We start from the raw sequence: 15,592 nt of genomic DNA on the forward strand, positions 1-15,592 counted from the left end.
TGAGAGTTTCCCCTTCTGATCTCCCAGGTCTATTTAATTGAGGTTTCTATTTATTAATTTTATACACTGCTTAACAAGTTACCACAAATTCAGTGCCTTAAAAATAACATATTTATTATCTCACAGTTTTCATGATTCAGGAATCTTGATATGGCCCTAACTGAATCAGAAGATCTCTGATTTTAGTCAAAGGATCAGAGATCTCAGGATCTCACGAGGCTGCGCTCTAGGTCTTGACCAGATTGTGTTCATTTCTGGAGGCAACAAGCTGTGATATTGTGATTTATAATTTAAAAAAATATGTGTTTGGTCTCCACTCACTGTTCCTAGCACAGAGCTCCTAAAACGCTTGGAACTTTCTAAATGATAGGAGCCAAAAAGTGTCTTTTGTTATGTTGGTGACTTTTGGAAAGCAGCTAAGAATGGGAGCTGGTTGCCAGGAGAACCAACCCTGTTATTAGAGGGTTCAAACATTCAGTCCCTGCCACTGACCTACCAGAAGGAGAGAGGGCCTGGAGATTGAGTTCAATCACAGTGGCCAATTGCTTACTCAGTCATGCCTATGTAATGAAGCCTCCATAAAAACCCAACGGGACTGGGTTCAGAGAGCTTCTGGGTTGGTAAACACATGAATATTTGGAGAGAGTGGTGCTCTCAGAGAAATCTTTTTTAGGGTTTTAATGAGTCAGTTACAAGTCCTGTGTGTTCATGTGACTGTATAAATGTAATTACAAAAGTGAATTTCAGCCGAAAAATTTTGGAGACAGCTACCATGTGTCTTTTCCCTGTAAGCAATATATGCTCATCGTTTTATTCTTTTTTTGGTGCCTTTTTAGCACTTCTGTGACAACCCTTCCCCCAAGCAAATCAGGGAGTATCAAAGAACAGTGGGAGCTATTAAAAATGGTATTCTGGAATATCAGTCAGATTTCCCTTAGGGAACCATTTTGACATTTTATTGGACTGTGTCTAGTAGTCTACAGAGCTTTTACTTATATTTAAGACTCAAAATCCATAAATATCTATTTTATTTTTTGTTGTATTTGCATTTATATAGATCCTTTAATATATTTTATATCATAGTTCTTTTACAGACCAATGAATTATATAGTTTTATAGCAAGGACTATAGCTAGCAAAATTGACAGCTATTATTTATGAAAGTCCCTGTTTTACACATTTCTGCATGTAAGAAAGAATGTTGCAGATTATAGAAAAGTGTAAATGGAGAGGAATTAACACCTATCAGTTACTGTCTTTCAATGTCAACAGTGATTGTAAAACATATTATACTGAATAAAATTATACTAAGAGATTTTTATCAGCTCAGGAAACCAACTACATTCATCTCAAGTATCATCACATCAGAGCTCCCTTCCATAGTATGAGGATAGGCTTTTGGCTATGATATATTTCTAGAAGTGACAAACATTTATTCACAACTTGGACCCTTGGCTATATAAGGGATGCTTGAAAGCTATGTATCACTAAAAAGGATTCTAAGCAACCACTAACATAAAATATAGAATCTTGTCTGCACTTCAGGGCTAGTTTTACAGCAGACATTTGGGAAGATTTACCATGTATTTGTAAGCATACAGATTGTAGAATTAGCAAGTGAGAAATCTAATGATTGGGGGAAAGGGAAAAAAAGAGACAATTTATAGAAAATGTAATTTATTCCATAAATTAGAAGTTTTACAATTTTCTAAGCTCAATTCCATCTCCAAGGTCCATCTTTTTAAAAAAATATTGCATGCCTTACAATACTACTGTATCATAGTGTGTTAACTAGCAGGAACCCTGCTAGTTAACACAGTGGGGGTCTCCTCTACTTCTCTGAAAAGAGATGTTTGATCTTTCATATAACTTAAATTCAATGGAAATATGCTTCAAGGACTACTATAAAATTTTTTAACTGATGCTGTCTTATACAGTTGAGGATCCTTGGGGTATATATGAAGTAAAAACTGACTGATTCATGTGAATATTAACCCTATAGTCATAAAGCCCTAGAGTTGAAAGAGCTCTTCATATGACACTTATCACAGAATTAAGAATCTGAAGGTTAAAAGGTTTCTGCCATAAACTGAATGTGTTCCCCCTCAAATTCATTTGTTGAGACCTAATCCCCAGTGTTGATGGAATTTGAAGGTGGGGTCTTTGGGGGGGGTGATTAGATCATGAGGGCAGAGCCCTCAGGAGTGGGATTTGTACCTTTTTGAAAGAGACCTTAGAAAGATCCCTTAACCCTTCTGCCACATGAGGACAGTGACAAGATAGCCAGCTTTGAACCAGGAAGCCAGTGCCGGACACCAAATCTGCCAGCATCTTGATCTTGGACTTCTATTTAGTTATATCCATGGGATTCATCATTAGAATCCAAGTGAGGAGCTTTACAGAATAGATTCCTGGCTCCAAACCAGACCTACTGAATAAAGTTTTCCAGGAGTTATAGAGTGCAGGAATTTTTTTCCAGTGCCTTCTAAGGAATTCTTATGACAAGCCAGGTTTGAGAACCATGGATTTAGACCAAAGACAATAAAGTTTTATCTCTAAGTATATACAGAAATGGGGATTCCACTAAGTCCATAGATAATATGTATTTGGAATTAGTTACACTGTCATGACATAATTTTAAATGTCTTTTTTCTGTAAAACAAAACTATAGACTCCAGCTTGACTCACCTCAGAAACTGCATCTAGCTTTGCTTGCTTTTCTTTAGGAGCTACTCAAAATGTTAAAGGATTGTGTTTTATTATCCCTCAGGCAGATTTTCTCTATAATAACCCAGTCCCCTTAAAATTTTTTCTTATACGTCCTATTTTCTCACTTTTTAACAGCTTTTGCTCTTCTCAAAAATCTAGTTTCCTCAAATATGGAGATGTAAACACCAGTAGCATATAAACTCTGAGAAGAATAAAGTTGACTAATAACTAGTCTTACTAGAATATCCATTTCTAATGTCAGGAATTTAAACTTGGCTGTTTCAGTTTGGGTCAGCCATTAGGGCTTATAATTATTACTACATAAGCATTTCTACAGTCAATCCAGACCTAATGAAAATATGACTTAGCCATTATCCTAAGAACCATAACAAACTCTTGAACTGGGACTTTCACATCTTATTTTTTTTAAATATAGCATCTAAATACATACATATACATAAACACATGCATAGCCGTCTGAGGGTTAATTGGACCACTGTGATCTGAAATAGTTGATTTGACATAACTCTGACAACATTGCATAACCTAATTTCTAACAACTAAATTAACATCCTTGAACTAAGCATAAGACCCCCACATGAAAAATAATGAATTTAAGCTAATTTGCTGAATTTATATAATATGCTGAAATCTGAACCAATCCCTACTTCTTTTCTACTGAATTTTTTAACCTTAATCAACAAATGAACCAGCTGGAACTGGAAAAAATAAATTTATATAATTCAAAAACTGAAATATCAAAACATCTGCTATACTGATTCTGAATTGCCTGAAACCTTATTTAGTTTAATTCCTTAGTTCAAAAAGCCAAATGTGGATATAGCTATATTTTGTCTGGCTCAATAGACAAGTTAATTCTCAGTGGGACCAGGAACAAAAGCTCTTAATCAAAATCACCTAGCTTCATCAAGTTAACTCCGGTAAATTAAAGCCAATTCCTCCTAAATACTTTCTGTTGGAGGAATCTGTACGTTTGTCCTTGGTCTTGGATACATACAGACAGACAGATTCATGATTTCAACTATTGCATAATACCATTTAGTTTTGTGAATTTTCTTATTAGCCTACCTGGGGATTCTCCTTTACTTTGTGGCAACACAGCATACCTATTTTTATAGAGTTTTCTAAAAAGAAAACATTATGTGGAACAATATTTAAATTAACTCAGTTGATTGATCTCCTGGTATTTTAAAACTGCAGTTTGATATAATATACTGTAGTACCAAAGGGCAATGAACATCAAAATCTCCATTGCAAGCCTATCCTGGAGAGAGAGAGAGAGAGAGAGAGAGAGAGAGAGAGAGAGAGAGAGAGAGAGAGAGAGAGAGTGTGTGTGTGTGTGTGTGTGTGTGTAACACCTGATTTCTGTACAGTTATTTCAACTTTTCAAAACAGTTTCACATCTATTATTCCATTTAATCTCCATGTTTTTAACAAACTGTATTAACATAGTATATATTTAAAATTCCTCCACCATCAAAGCAATACAACTTGCTCAGATATTTAAATAATAAACATTTTCTACTAAAAATGAAAATAATTACCTCATGTTTTCTTTATGTTGCCTCCTCCTGTTTCTTTCTCTTATTCATAATAGTGTATCTGATTCTCAGTTTTGCTCCTGTGTCATTATTCAATATTTGTTTTTAAGTTCCTACTCTGTGCAAGAGCTATAGTTTGCTATCAAGCTATCTAGCTTGCTAGATGCTAAGGAGAATACAGAAAAGAGTGCAATATATTTGGCATCAGGATATTTGTATTCTAATAAGGAGATTAAATACATATGACTCTTTCTAAGTAAACTGAATTCCTCCTCACATTTTAAATTTAGTCCCACCAGAATCTTGGTTTCATGTCTGTCTTTCCTTCTCGACAATGAGTTACCTGAAGGCAGAGATTGAGTCTCATTGATTTTAGAATCCTAGCATGGAGCTCAGTGTTGGGCATGTATATTTGCTGTTTCATGTAACTCCCTGTTTTAAATCCTTTAATTACTCCTTATTGACTTAAAGATAGAATTCAACCTCTTTTTTTTTTAAACATCTTCATTGGAGTATAATTGCTTTACAATGGTGTGTTAGTTTCTACCTTACAACAAAGTGAATCAGTTATACATATACATATGTTCCCATATCTCGTCCCTGTTGCATCTCCCTCCCTCCCTCCCACCCTCCCTATCCCACCTCTCTAGATGGTCACAAACCACCTAGCTGATCTCCCTGTGCCATGCGGCTGCTTCAAACTAGCTATCCACCCTACGCTTGGTAGTGTATATATGTCTATGCCACTCTCTCACTTTGTCACAGCTTACCATTACCCCTCTCCATATCCTCAAGTCCATGCTCTAGTAGGTCTATGTTTTATTCCTGTCCTACCCCTAGTCTCTTCATGACATTTTTTCCTTAGATTCCATATATATGTGTTAGCATACGGTATTTTTTTTTCTCCTTCTGACTTACTTCACTCTGTATGACAGACTCTAGGTCCATCCACCTCACTACAAATAACTCAGTTTCATTTCTTTTTATGGCTGAGTAATATTCCATTGTATATATGTGCCACATCTTCTTTATCCATTCATCTGTTGAGGGACACTTAGGTTGCTTCCATGTCCTGGCTATTGTAAATAGAGCTGCAATGAACATTTTGGTACATGACTCTTTTTGAATGATGGTTTTCTCAGGGTATATGCCCAGTAGTGGGATTGCTGGGTCACATGGTAGTTCTATTTGTAGTTTTTTAAGGAACGTCCATACTGTTATCCATAGTGGCTGTATCAATTTACATTCCCACCAACAGTGCAAGAGTGTTCCCTTTTCTCCACACCCTCTCCAGCATTTATTATTTCTAGATTTTTTGATGCTGGCCAATCTGACCGGTGTGAGATGATATCTCATTGTAGTTTTGATTTGCATTTCTCTAATGATTAATGATGTCGAGCCTTCTTTCATGTGTTTGTTGGCAATTTGTATATCTCCTTTGGAGAAGTGTCTATTTAGGTCTTCTGCCCATTTTTGGATTGGGTTTTTTGTTTTTTTGTTATTGAGCTGCATGAGCTGCTTGTAAATTTTGGAGATTAATCCTTTGTCAGTTGCTTCATTTGCAAATATTTTCTCCCATTCTGAGGGTTGTCTTTTCGTCTTGTTTATGGTTTCCTTTGCTGTGCAAAAGCTTTTAAGTTTCATTAGGTCCCATTTGTTTATTTTTGGTTTTATTTCCATTTCTCTAGGATGTGGGTCAAAAGGATCTTGCTGTGATTTATGTCATAGAATGTTCTGCCTATGTTTTCCTCTAAGAGTTTGATAGTGTCGGGCCTTACATGTAGGCCTTCAACCCATTTTGAGTTTATTTTTGTGTATGGTGGTAGGGAGTGTTCTAATTTCATACTTTTACAAGTACCTGTCCAGTTTTCACAGCACCACTTATTGAAGAGGCTGTCTTTTCTCCACTGTATATTCTTGCCTCCTTTATCAAAGATAAGGTGACCATATGTGTGTGGTTTTATCTCTGGGCTTTCTATCCTGTTCCATTGATCTATATTTCTGTTTTTGTGCCAGTACCATACTGTCTTGATTACTGCAGCTTTGTAGTATAGTCTGAAGTCAGGGAGCCTGATTCCTCCAGCTCCATTTTTCGTTATCAAGATCGCTTTGGCAATTCAGGGTCTTTTGTGTTTCCATACAAATTGTGAAACTTTTTGTTCTAGTTCTGTAAAAAATGCCAGTGGTAGTTTGATAGGGATTGCATTGAATCTGTAGATTGCTTTGGGTAGTAGAGTCATTTTCACAATGTTGATTCTTCCAATCCAAGAACATGGAATATCTCTCCATCTATTTGCATCATCTTTAATTTCTTTCATCAGTGTCTTATAAGTTTCTGCATACAGTTTTCTTGTCTCCTTAGGTAGGTTTATTCCTAGATATTTTATTCTTTTTGTTGCAATGGTAAATGGGAGTGTTTTCTTAATTTCACTCTCAGATTTTTCATCATTAGTGTATAAGAATTTCAGAGATTTCTGTGCATTAATTTTGTATCCTGCTACCTTACCAAATTCATTGATTAGCTCTAGTAGTTTTCTGGTAGCATCTTTAGGATTCTCTATGTATAGTATCATGTCATCTGCAAACAGTGACAGCTTTACTTCTTCTTTTCTGATTTGGATTCCTTTTATTTCTTTTTCTTCTCTGATTGCTGTGGCTAGAACTTCCAAAACTATGTTGAATAAGAGTGGTGAGAGTGGGCAACCTTGTCTTGTTCCTGATCTTCGTGGAAATGGTTTCAGTTTTTCACCATTGAGGACTATGTTGGCTATGGGTTTGTCATTTATGGCCTTTATTATGTTGAGGAGAGTTCCCTCTATTCCTACTTTCTGCAGGGTTTTTATCATAAATGTGTGTTGAATTTTGTCAAAAGCTTTCTCTGCATCGATTGAGAAGATCATATGGTTTTTTTCCTTCAGTTTGTTGATATGGTGTATCACATTGATTGATTTGCGTATATTGAAAAATCCTTGCATTCCTGGAATAAACCCTACTTGATCATGGTGTATGATCCTTTTAATGTGCTGTTGGATTCTTTTTTCTAGTATTTTGTTGAGAATTTTCATCTATGTTCATCAGTGATATTGGCCTGTAGTTTTCTTTCTTTGTGACGTCTTTGTCTGGCTGTGGTATCAGGGTGATGGTGCCCTCCTAGAATGAGTTTGGGAGTGTTCCTCCCTCTGCTATCCTTTGGAAGAGTTTGAGAAGGATAGATGTTAGCTCTTCTCTAAATGTTTGATAGAATTCGCCTGTGAAGTCATCTGGTCCTGGGCTTTTGTTTGTTGGAGGATTTTGAATCACAGTTTCAATTTCAGTGCTTGTGATTGGTCTGTTCATATTTTCTATTTCTTCCTGGTTCAGTCTCGGCAGGTTGTGCATTTCTGAGAATTTGTCCATTTCTTCCAGGTTGTCCATTTTATTGCCATACAGTTGCTTGTAGTAATCTCTAATGATCTTTTGTTTTTCTGCAGTGTCCGTTGTTACTTCTCCTTTTTCATTTCTAATTCTATTGATTTGAGTCTTCTCCCTTTTTTCTTGATGAGTCTGGCTAATGGTTTATCAATTTTGTTTATCTTCTCAAAGAACCAGCTTTTAGTTTTATTGATCTTTGCTATCGTTTCCTTCATTTCTTTTTCATTTATTTCTGATCTGATTTTATGATTTCTTTCATTCTGCTAAATTTGGGGGGTTTTTTGTTCTTCTTTCTCTAATTGCTTTAGGTACAATGTTAGGTTGTTTATTCGAGATGTTTCCTGTTTCTTAAGGTAGGATTGTATTGCTATAAACTTCCCTCTTAGAACTGCTTTTGCTGCATCCCATCGTGTCTCCATTGTCATTTGTTTCTAAGTATTTTTTGATTTCCTCTTTGATTTCTTTAGTGTTCACTTCATTATTAAGTAGTGTATTGGTTAGCCTCCATGTGTTTGTATTTTTTACAGATATTTTCCTGTAATTGATATCTAGTCTCATAGCATTGTGGCCGGAAAAGATTTCAATTTTCTTAAATTTACTGAGCCTAGATTTGTGACCCAGGATATGATCTATCCTGGAGAATATTCCATGAGCACTTGAGAAAAATGTGTATGCTGTTGTTTTTGGATAGAATGTCCTCTTAGTATCAATTAGGTCCATCTTGTTTAATGTATCATTTAAAGATTGTGTTTCCTTATTTATTTTCATATTGGATGATCTCTCCATTGGTGAAAGTTGGGTGTTAAAGTTCCCTACTATGATTGTGTTACTGTTGATCTCCCCTTATGGCTGTTAGTATTTGCCTTATGTATCGAGGTGCTCCTATGTTGGGTGCATAAATATTTACAATTGTTATATCTTCTTCATGGATCGATCCCTTGATCATTATGTAGTGTCCTTCTTTGTCTCTTGTAATAGTCTTTATTTTAAAGTCTATTTTGTCTGTTATGATAATTGCTACTCCAGCTTTCTTCTGATTTCCATTTGCATGGAATATCTTTTTCCATCCCCTGACTTTCAGTCGGTAAGTGTCCCTAGGTCTGAAGTGGGTCTCTTATAGACAGCATATATATGGGTCTTGTTTTTGTATCCATTCAGCCAGTCTGTGTCTTTTGGTGGGAGCATTTAATCCATTTACATTTAAGGTAATTATTTATATGTATGTTCCTATTACCATTTACTTGTTTCGAGTTTGTTCTTGTAGGTCTTTTCCTTCTCTTGTGTTTCTTGCCAAGAGAAGTTCCTTTAGCATTTGTTGTAAAGCTGGTTTGGTGGTGCTGAACTCTCTCAGCTTTTGCTTGTCTGTAAAGGTTTTAATTTCTCCATCAAATCTGAATGAGATCCTTGCTGGGTAGAGTCATCTTGGTTATAGGTTTTTGTCCTTCATCACTTTAAATATATCCTGCTACTCCCTTCTGGCTTGCAGAGTTTCTGTTGAAAGTTCAGCTGTTAACCTTATGGGGATTCCCTTGTGTGTTATTTGTTGTTTTTCCCTTGCTGCTTTTAATATGTTTTCTTTGTATTTAAATTTTGATAGTTTGATTAATATGTGTCTTGGCGTGTTTCTCCTTGGATTTATCCTGTATGGGACTCTCTGTGCTTCCTGGACTTGATTATCTATTTCCTTTCCCATATTAGGGAAGTTTTCAACTATAATCTCTTCAAATATTTTCTCAGTCCCTTTCCTTTTCTCTTCTTCTTCTGGGACCCATATAATTCGAATGTTGGTGCGTTTAATGTTGTCCCAGATGTCTCTGAGACTGTCCTCAGTCCTTTTCATTCTTTTTTCTTTCTTCTTCTCTGCAGTAGTTATTTCCACTGTTTCATCTTCCGGGTCACTTATACATTCTTCTGCCTCAGTTATTCTGCAATTGATCCCATCTAGAGTATTTTTAATTTCATTTATTGTGTTGCTCATCATTACTTGCTTCCTCTTTAGTTCTTCTAGGTCCTTGTTAAATGTTTCTTGCATTTTTTCTATTCTATTTCTAAGATTTCGGATCATCTTTACTATCATTATTCTGAATTGTTTTTCACGTAGACTGCTTATTTCCTCTTCATTTGTTAGTTCTGGTGGGTTTTTACCTTGCTCCTTCAACTGCTGTGTGTTTTTCTGTCTTTTCATTTTGCTTATCTTACTGTGTTTCGGGTCTCTTTTGCAGGCTGCAGGTTCATAGCTCCCGTTGTTTTTGGTGTCTGTCCCCAGTGGCTAAGGTTGGTTCAGTGGGTTGAGTAAGGTTCCTGGTTGAGGGAACTAGTGGCTGTGTTCTGGTGGATGAGCCTGGATCTTGTCTTTCTGGTGGGCAGGTCCACGTCTGGTGGTGTGTTTTGGGGTGTCTGTAGCCTTATTATGATTTTAGGCAGCCTCCCTGCTAATGGATGGGGCTGTGGTCCTGTCTTGCTAGTTGTTGGGCATAGGGTGTCCAGCACTGTAGCTTGCTGGTCGTTGAGTGAAGCTGGGTCTTGGTTTTGAGCTGGAGATCTCTGGGAGATTTTTGCCATTTGATATTACATGGAGCTGCGAGGTCTCTTGTGAACCAGTGTCCTGAAGTTGGTTCTCCCACCTCAGAGACACAGCCCTGATACCTGCCTGGAGCACCAAGAGTCTTTAATCCACACGGCTCAGAATAAAAGGGAGAAAAAATAGAAAGGAAAGAAAGAAAGGAAGGAAGGAAGGAAGAAAGGAAGAACGGTAGGAAGGAAGAAAGGAAGAAAAGAAGGAAGGAACGAAGGCAGAAAGGAAGGAAGAAAGGAAGGAAGAAAGAGGGAAAGAAAGAAGGTAAAATAAAGAGAACCCTAGGACAAGTGGTGAAAGCAAAGATATACAGACAAAATCTCACATAGCAGCACATACATACACACTCACAAAAAGAGAAAAAGGGGAAAATAATAGTATATCTTGCTCCCAAAGTCCACCTCCTCAACTTCGGATGATTCGCTGTTCATTCATGTATTCCACAGATGCAGGGCACTTCAAGTTGATTGTGGAGCTTTAATCCGCCGCTTCTGAGGCTGCTGGGATCGACCTCCTCCTCTCCTCTTTGTTCGCACAGCTCCTGGGGTTCAGCTTTGGACTTGGCCCTGCCTCTATGTGTAGGTCGCCGGAGGGCATCTGTTCTTCGCTCAGACAGGACAGGGTTAAAGGAGCTGCTGATTAAGGGGCTCTGGCTCACTCAGGATGGGGGAGGGAGGGGTACGTATGCGGGGTGAGCCTGCGGTGGCAGAGGCCAGCGTGACTGCACCAGCCTGAGGCACGCCGTGCGTTCTCCCAGGGAAGTTGTCCCTGGATCCTGGGACACTGGCAGTGGTGGGCTGCACAGGCTCCCGGGAGGGGAGGTCTGGAGAGTGACCTGTGCTGTCACACAGGCTTCTTGGTGGCGGCAGCAGCAGCCTTAGCTTCTCATGCCCGTTTCTGATGTCCGCGCTGATAGGCGGGGCTCGCACCCGTTACTGGAGCTCCTTTAAGCAATGTGCTTAAATCCCTCTCCTCGTGCACCAGGAAACAAAGAGGCAAGAAAAATTCTCTTGTCTCTTCGGCAACTCTGCACCTGTGTCTGGACCTCCTTTAAGCGGCGCGCTTAATCCCCACTCCTCGCACCCCAGGAAGCAAAGAGGGAAGCAAAGGTCTCTTGCCTCTTCGGCAGCTCCAGACTTCAACCGGACTCCCTCCCGGCTAGCAGTGGTGCACTAACCCCTTCAGGCTGTGCTCACGCAGCCAACCCCAGTCCTCTCCTGGCTTCTGACCCGAAGCCCGAGCCTCAGCTCCCAGCCCCCGCCCATCCTGGCGGGTGAGCAGACAAGCCTCTCGGGCTGGTGAGTGCTGGTCGGCACCGATCCTCTGCGGGAATCTCTCAGCTTTGCCCTCCGCACCCTGTTGCTGCATTCTCCTCCGTGGCTCTGAAGCTTCCCCCTCTGCCACCCACAGTCTCCGCCCGTGAAGGGGCTTCTAGTGTGTGGGAACCTTTCCTCCTTTACGGCTCCCTCCCACTGGTGCAGGTCCCGTCCCTATTCTTTTGTCTCTTTATTCTTTTTTCTTTTGCCCTACCCAGGTACGTGGGGAGTTTCTTGCCTTTTGGAAGGTCTGAGGTCTTCTGCCAGCGTTTGGTGGGTGTTCTATTGGAGCAGTTCCACGTGTAGATGTATTTCTGATGTATCTGTGGGGAGGAAGGTGATATCCGCGTCTTACTCTTCCGCTATCTTCCCAGAGTCCAGAATTCAACCTCTTAGCATGTAACATAGGCCCTTTGTAATTTATGTCCGCACTATCCTCTATGATAGCCACTAGCCACGTGTATTGAGTACTTGAAATGTAGCTAGTCTGTACTGAGATGTGCTGTAAAAGTAAAATACACACTAGAGTTTAATGTCTTTTTACCAAAGCAATGATGTAAATGGTCTCATGAATAGTTATCTTGATTATATCTTGAAATGAAATTTTGTTTATATTAAATAGTTTATTATTAAAATGAATTTCATCTTTTATTGCTTTTAAAAAATGTGATTAAAAAATTTTAAATTACATATGTGGCTTGCATGAGATTCTGGCAGACATGCTCAAGCCGCCTGCCCACCTCCTTTTCCTTATTTTCCACATGCAGTTTGTTTCCACCCTTAAAAACTTTCTTTGCTCTCTTCCAAAAGTGTGTGCTCAATTCCTGCTTTGATTCCTTTGCATATTTGCTTGGTATTCTCTCTCTTCTTAGCACAGTCCATTGGCAAAGGCCTATCTACTGCACTCCACCTTGGACCACTCCCTCTCAAGACCTGTTTTAGATGCCCTGTGTCTGTAATACCACATCATCCTTTATAAAGCCTTATTTAGGACTTACCACACTATATTGTGTTTCCTGGTTTACTTCTGCCTCTTTTAACACTGGAGCTGATTCTCTCTGAATCTCCTGCTTTGAATATACTTTCTGGCTTAGAATAACTTTAATGTTTTTTGAATGTAAGAAGGACCTGGTTGAATAGCAAATCTAAAGGGGAACTTTAAGGTCTGAATGTGGATGATAGTTCTAACCCAAAACCACCACCCTAGACCAAAAAACAAACAAGAGGACCCCAAATTCCCCCACTCTTCTCACCGAAAAAAACAAAGCAAACAAAACAGCAACACAGAACGGAAACCACTATAGAGCTACATATAAAACTAGTAAACATTTATTTTTTGAGAAAACATTAACTTTCATAAAATAAAAGTCTCAAATACTTGTGTTATCTTCTTGTTGCTCCAATGTCAAAAGGTTATGGAAAATAAAAACTGTTTCTTATAAACAGCTGGAAACAGTTTCGAACGTTAATGACAACGTCCTACTAAACAGTCATTCAGTCATTTCTTATTTCAGTAACATAACTTTTTCATTTGAGGATAGAGTGGCTCTGCAGTGGCTTCATTCTTCACCTTCAGAAAAGCTGGTAAATCCTTGGTAAGCAGTACCAAAGGGAGCCGCTTCGTTTACTTGCACATTTTAATTAGTAAATGCAGTTCCACACCCATGGGTCCCATAGTTATGGCCAAGAAAATAATCTTCACCATAGGTATTAAAAATTGGCTGATTATTGTAGGCATTAGGGAAACTGCCATACATTTGATCAGAAAAATTAAACCCTTCATTACAGGCTGAGAAGGGAACAGGCATAAAAACAGTAGAAGGGCTTCTGCCAATGCCGCCTCCAACCGCCCCACAAACATTTGGGTCTGTGCCAAAAGCATTTGTGTTTGCTCCGCAAGGCCTTGGATTTGCCTGGGAGCTTATTCCTCCACAGTAGTTGCCTAGCCTGGCAAATGGAACATCTCTTCCTCCTCTGTGTTGTGACTTCAAATATATTTTCGAGAGTGCAATTTTTATTTCACACCACCCAGAGTCAGTCAGATGGTACCTGGCTTCTAACAGCTTTCTCACTGGTTTTTCATCAGTATATGTGATAAAACAGAAAGCTTGTCTTTTGTTTGTTCCTGGACAAAATGGACGCTCAATATTCTCAATCACACCAAATGCCCCAAAATAGTTTCTGATTTTTGCTTCAGACATACGAGGATTCAACCCCCCCGACAAAAACTCTTCTTGGCGGAGGTTTAAATTCTATGGCTTCAGACCTTTTAATATCAATTTTTTTGCCATCCAGTTTGTGCTCTTTGACTTGGAGCACCTTTTCAACGGTGGCACTATCTTTAAAAAGCACAAATCCAAACCCCCTGGAAACACCGTCTGGATGGGTTTTAATAATAAAATCTATCATCTCGCCAAATTTGGTCAAGTACTCAAGAAGAGTTTGCTTACTGGTATCGCAGGGTATTCCCCCGATGAACATTTTTCTGGCGTCATGGAAATTCTTGGTGAGTTGTATTAGGAGTCCCTCGGGGAACTGTTGTCTGTTGTACATTTTGCTCATCTCAAAGCTGATGGTGTCCACCGAAGAGAGGCTGGCGGCGGGGCGGTGTAGTCGGCGGTAAGCTGGCTGGCTCAGGCTCAATTGACCGAGAGAGGGGGAATATGGGAATTGGCCGGCGAGGTGACGCGAGAAGTGCGTGGTGACGTAGGACCATGAGAGAGAGCGGTTTGAATTTTGAAATGGGCGGTAAAGACAGTGCCTGGCGGTAAACGAACCATGTTTGTCCCGCAGAAGTTGGCTTAATTCCGGGGTCTGATGTTTCTGCCTTTAAGACAAAAATAGTAGCCCAACAAAATGAAAGTTTGTCACGAACCGCAGCCACCCCTCATCTTGTTCACTTCAGATCGCGTCTCCTTTAAGTTTTGTTACAACTCGTTAGTTCTTTCAAGATGGAGCCTTTTATTCATTGCTGTCTTTTTCTGTCCTTTTCGTATCCGTGTCAGTATTTGGGGGCAGGGATGGGAAAGGAGTTGAGGCAGGTAGACTGGAAAGCAGACTATAGGGAAAACACAATGCCTGTTGGTTACCCTGAAGGGACCTAAAAATCACATTAAAAAAAAAGTCACAGCTTCATTGAGATGTAATTTACATACCATCCAGTTCGCCCTTCTAACGTTTTTAGTATATTTACGGACTTGTGCGATCATTACCACTATCTAATTTTAGAAACTATTTATACCCCGAAAAGATTCTGTACCCCATTAATTAGTCACTCCTCATTTTCCCCTCAACCCTCCCAAATCATACAATCTGCGGCCCTTTAGGTCTGGTTTCTTTCACTTAGCCCAGTGTTTTCAAGGGTCATCCATGTTGTGGCATGTTTCAGTATTTCATTATTTTTTTAAGGCTGAATAATATTCCATTGTATGGATATACATTTTGTTTATGTGTTTCTCTAGAATAATATTTGAAAGCATTGATATTGTTATATTATTTCATACCTGCATCATAGTTAAAATAAGTATAAGGGGTTTTTCTGTCAGTCATTTGCATTTCTGATTTCTGGCATGGTCAGTCAGTATAGATAGGATTTGTCACAATTATCTAGATTATCAAGGTGGTATTTAATATTAGCTTAACTTTCCTTCCATTTGAAGACAAAAACTCAAATTTGTGAATGCCTTAGTTTGGCTACTTTCTTCCTTGGTCATTGCCTTATCCAACATAATCCAGTAATTTGTGTTTGTCTTCTTCCTTCAAATATTAGATTTTTTGAGGGGAGGGTTTTTAAAATTCTTACACAGCACCACACCACAGATTCTGTCTCTACATACTTGTACTTGGTGAATTTCTGCAATTACTCATTTTAAAAAAATATCCTATTGTTAATAATAATACCTGCCTATTTCTCTGCAAATATGTGTACTTGCTATCATTTGGAGATAAGAGAAAGGAAACTGTATTTTTAAAACTCCCTCTATGAAATTAAACCATAGGGAAAATGTATTTCACAGCAAA

The 15,592-nt window shown here is 38.8% G+C and overlaps 1 pseudogene; it reads right to left on the minus strand.

Moving 5' to 3' along the window:
- Nucleotides 1-13,209: 13,209 nt before the first annotated feature.
- On the minus strand, nt 13,210-14,134 carry LOC131748090 (heterogeneous nuclear ribonucleoprotein D-like pseudogene; annotated as a pseudogene).
- Between the last annotated feature and the right edge of the window lie 1,458 nt (nt 14,135-15,592).

Source organism: Kogia breviceps, chromosome X (genome assembly GCF_026419965.1).
Source record: "Kogia breviceps isolate mKogBre1 chromosome X, mKogBre1 haplotype 1, whole genome shotgun sequence".
Lineage (NCBI taxonomy): Eukaryota > Metazoa > Chordata > Mammalia > Artiodactyla > Physeteridae > Kogia > Kogia breviceps.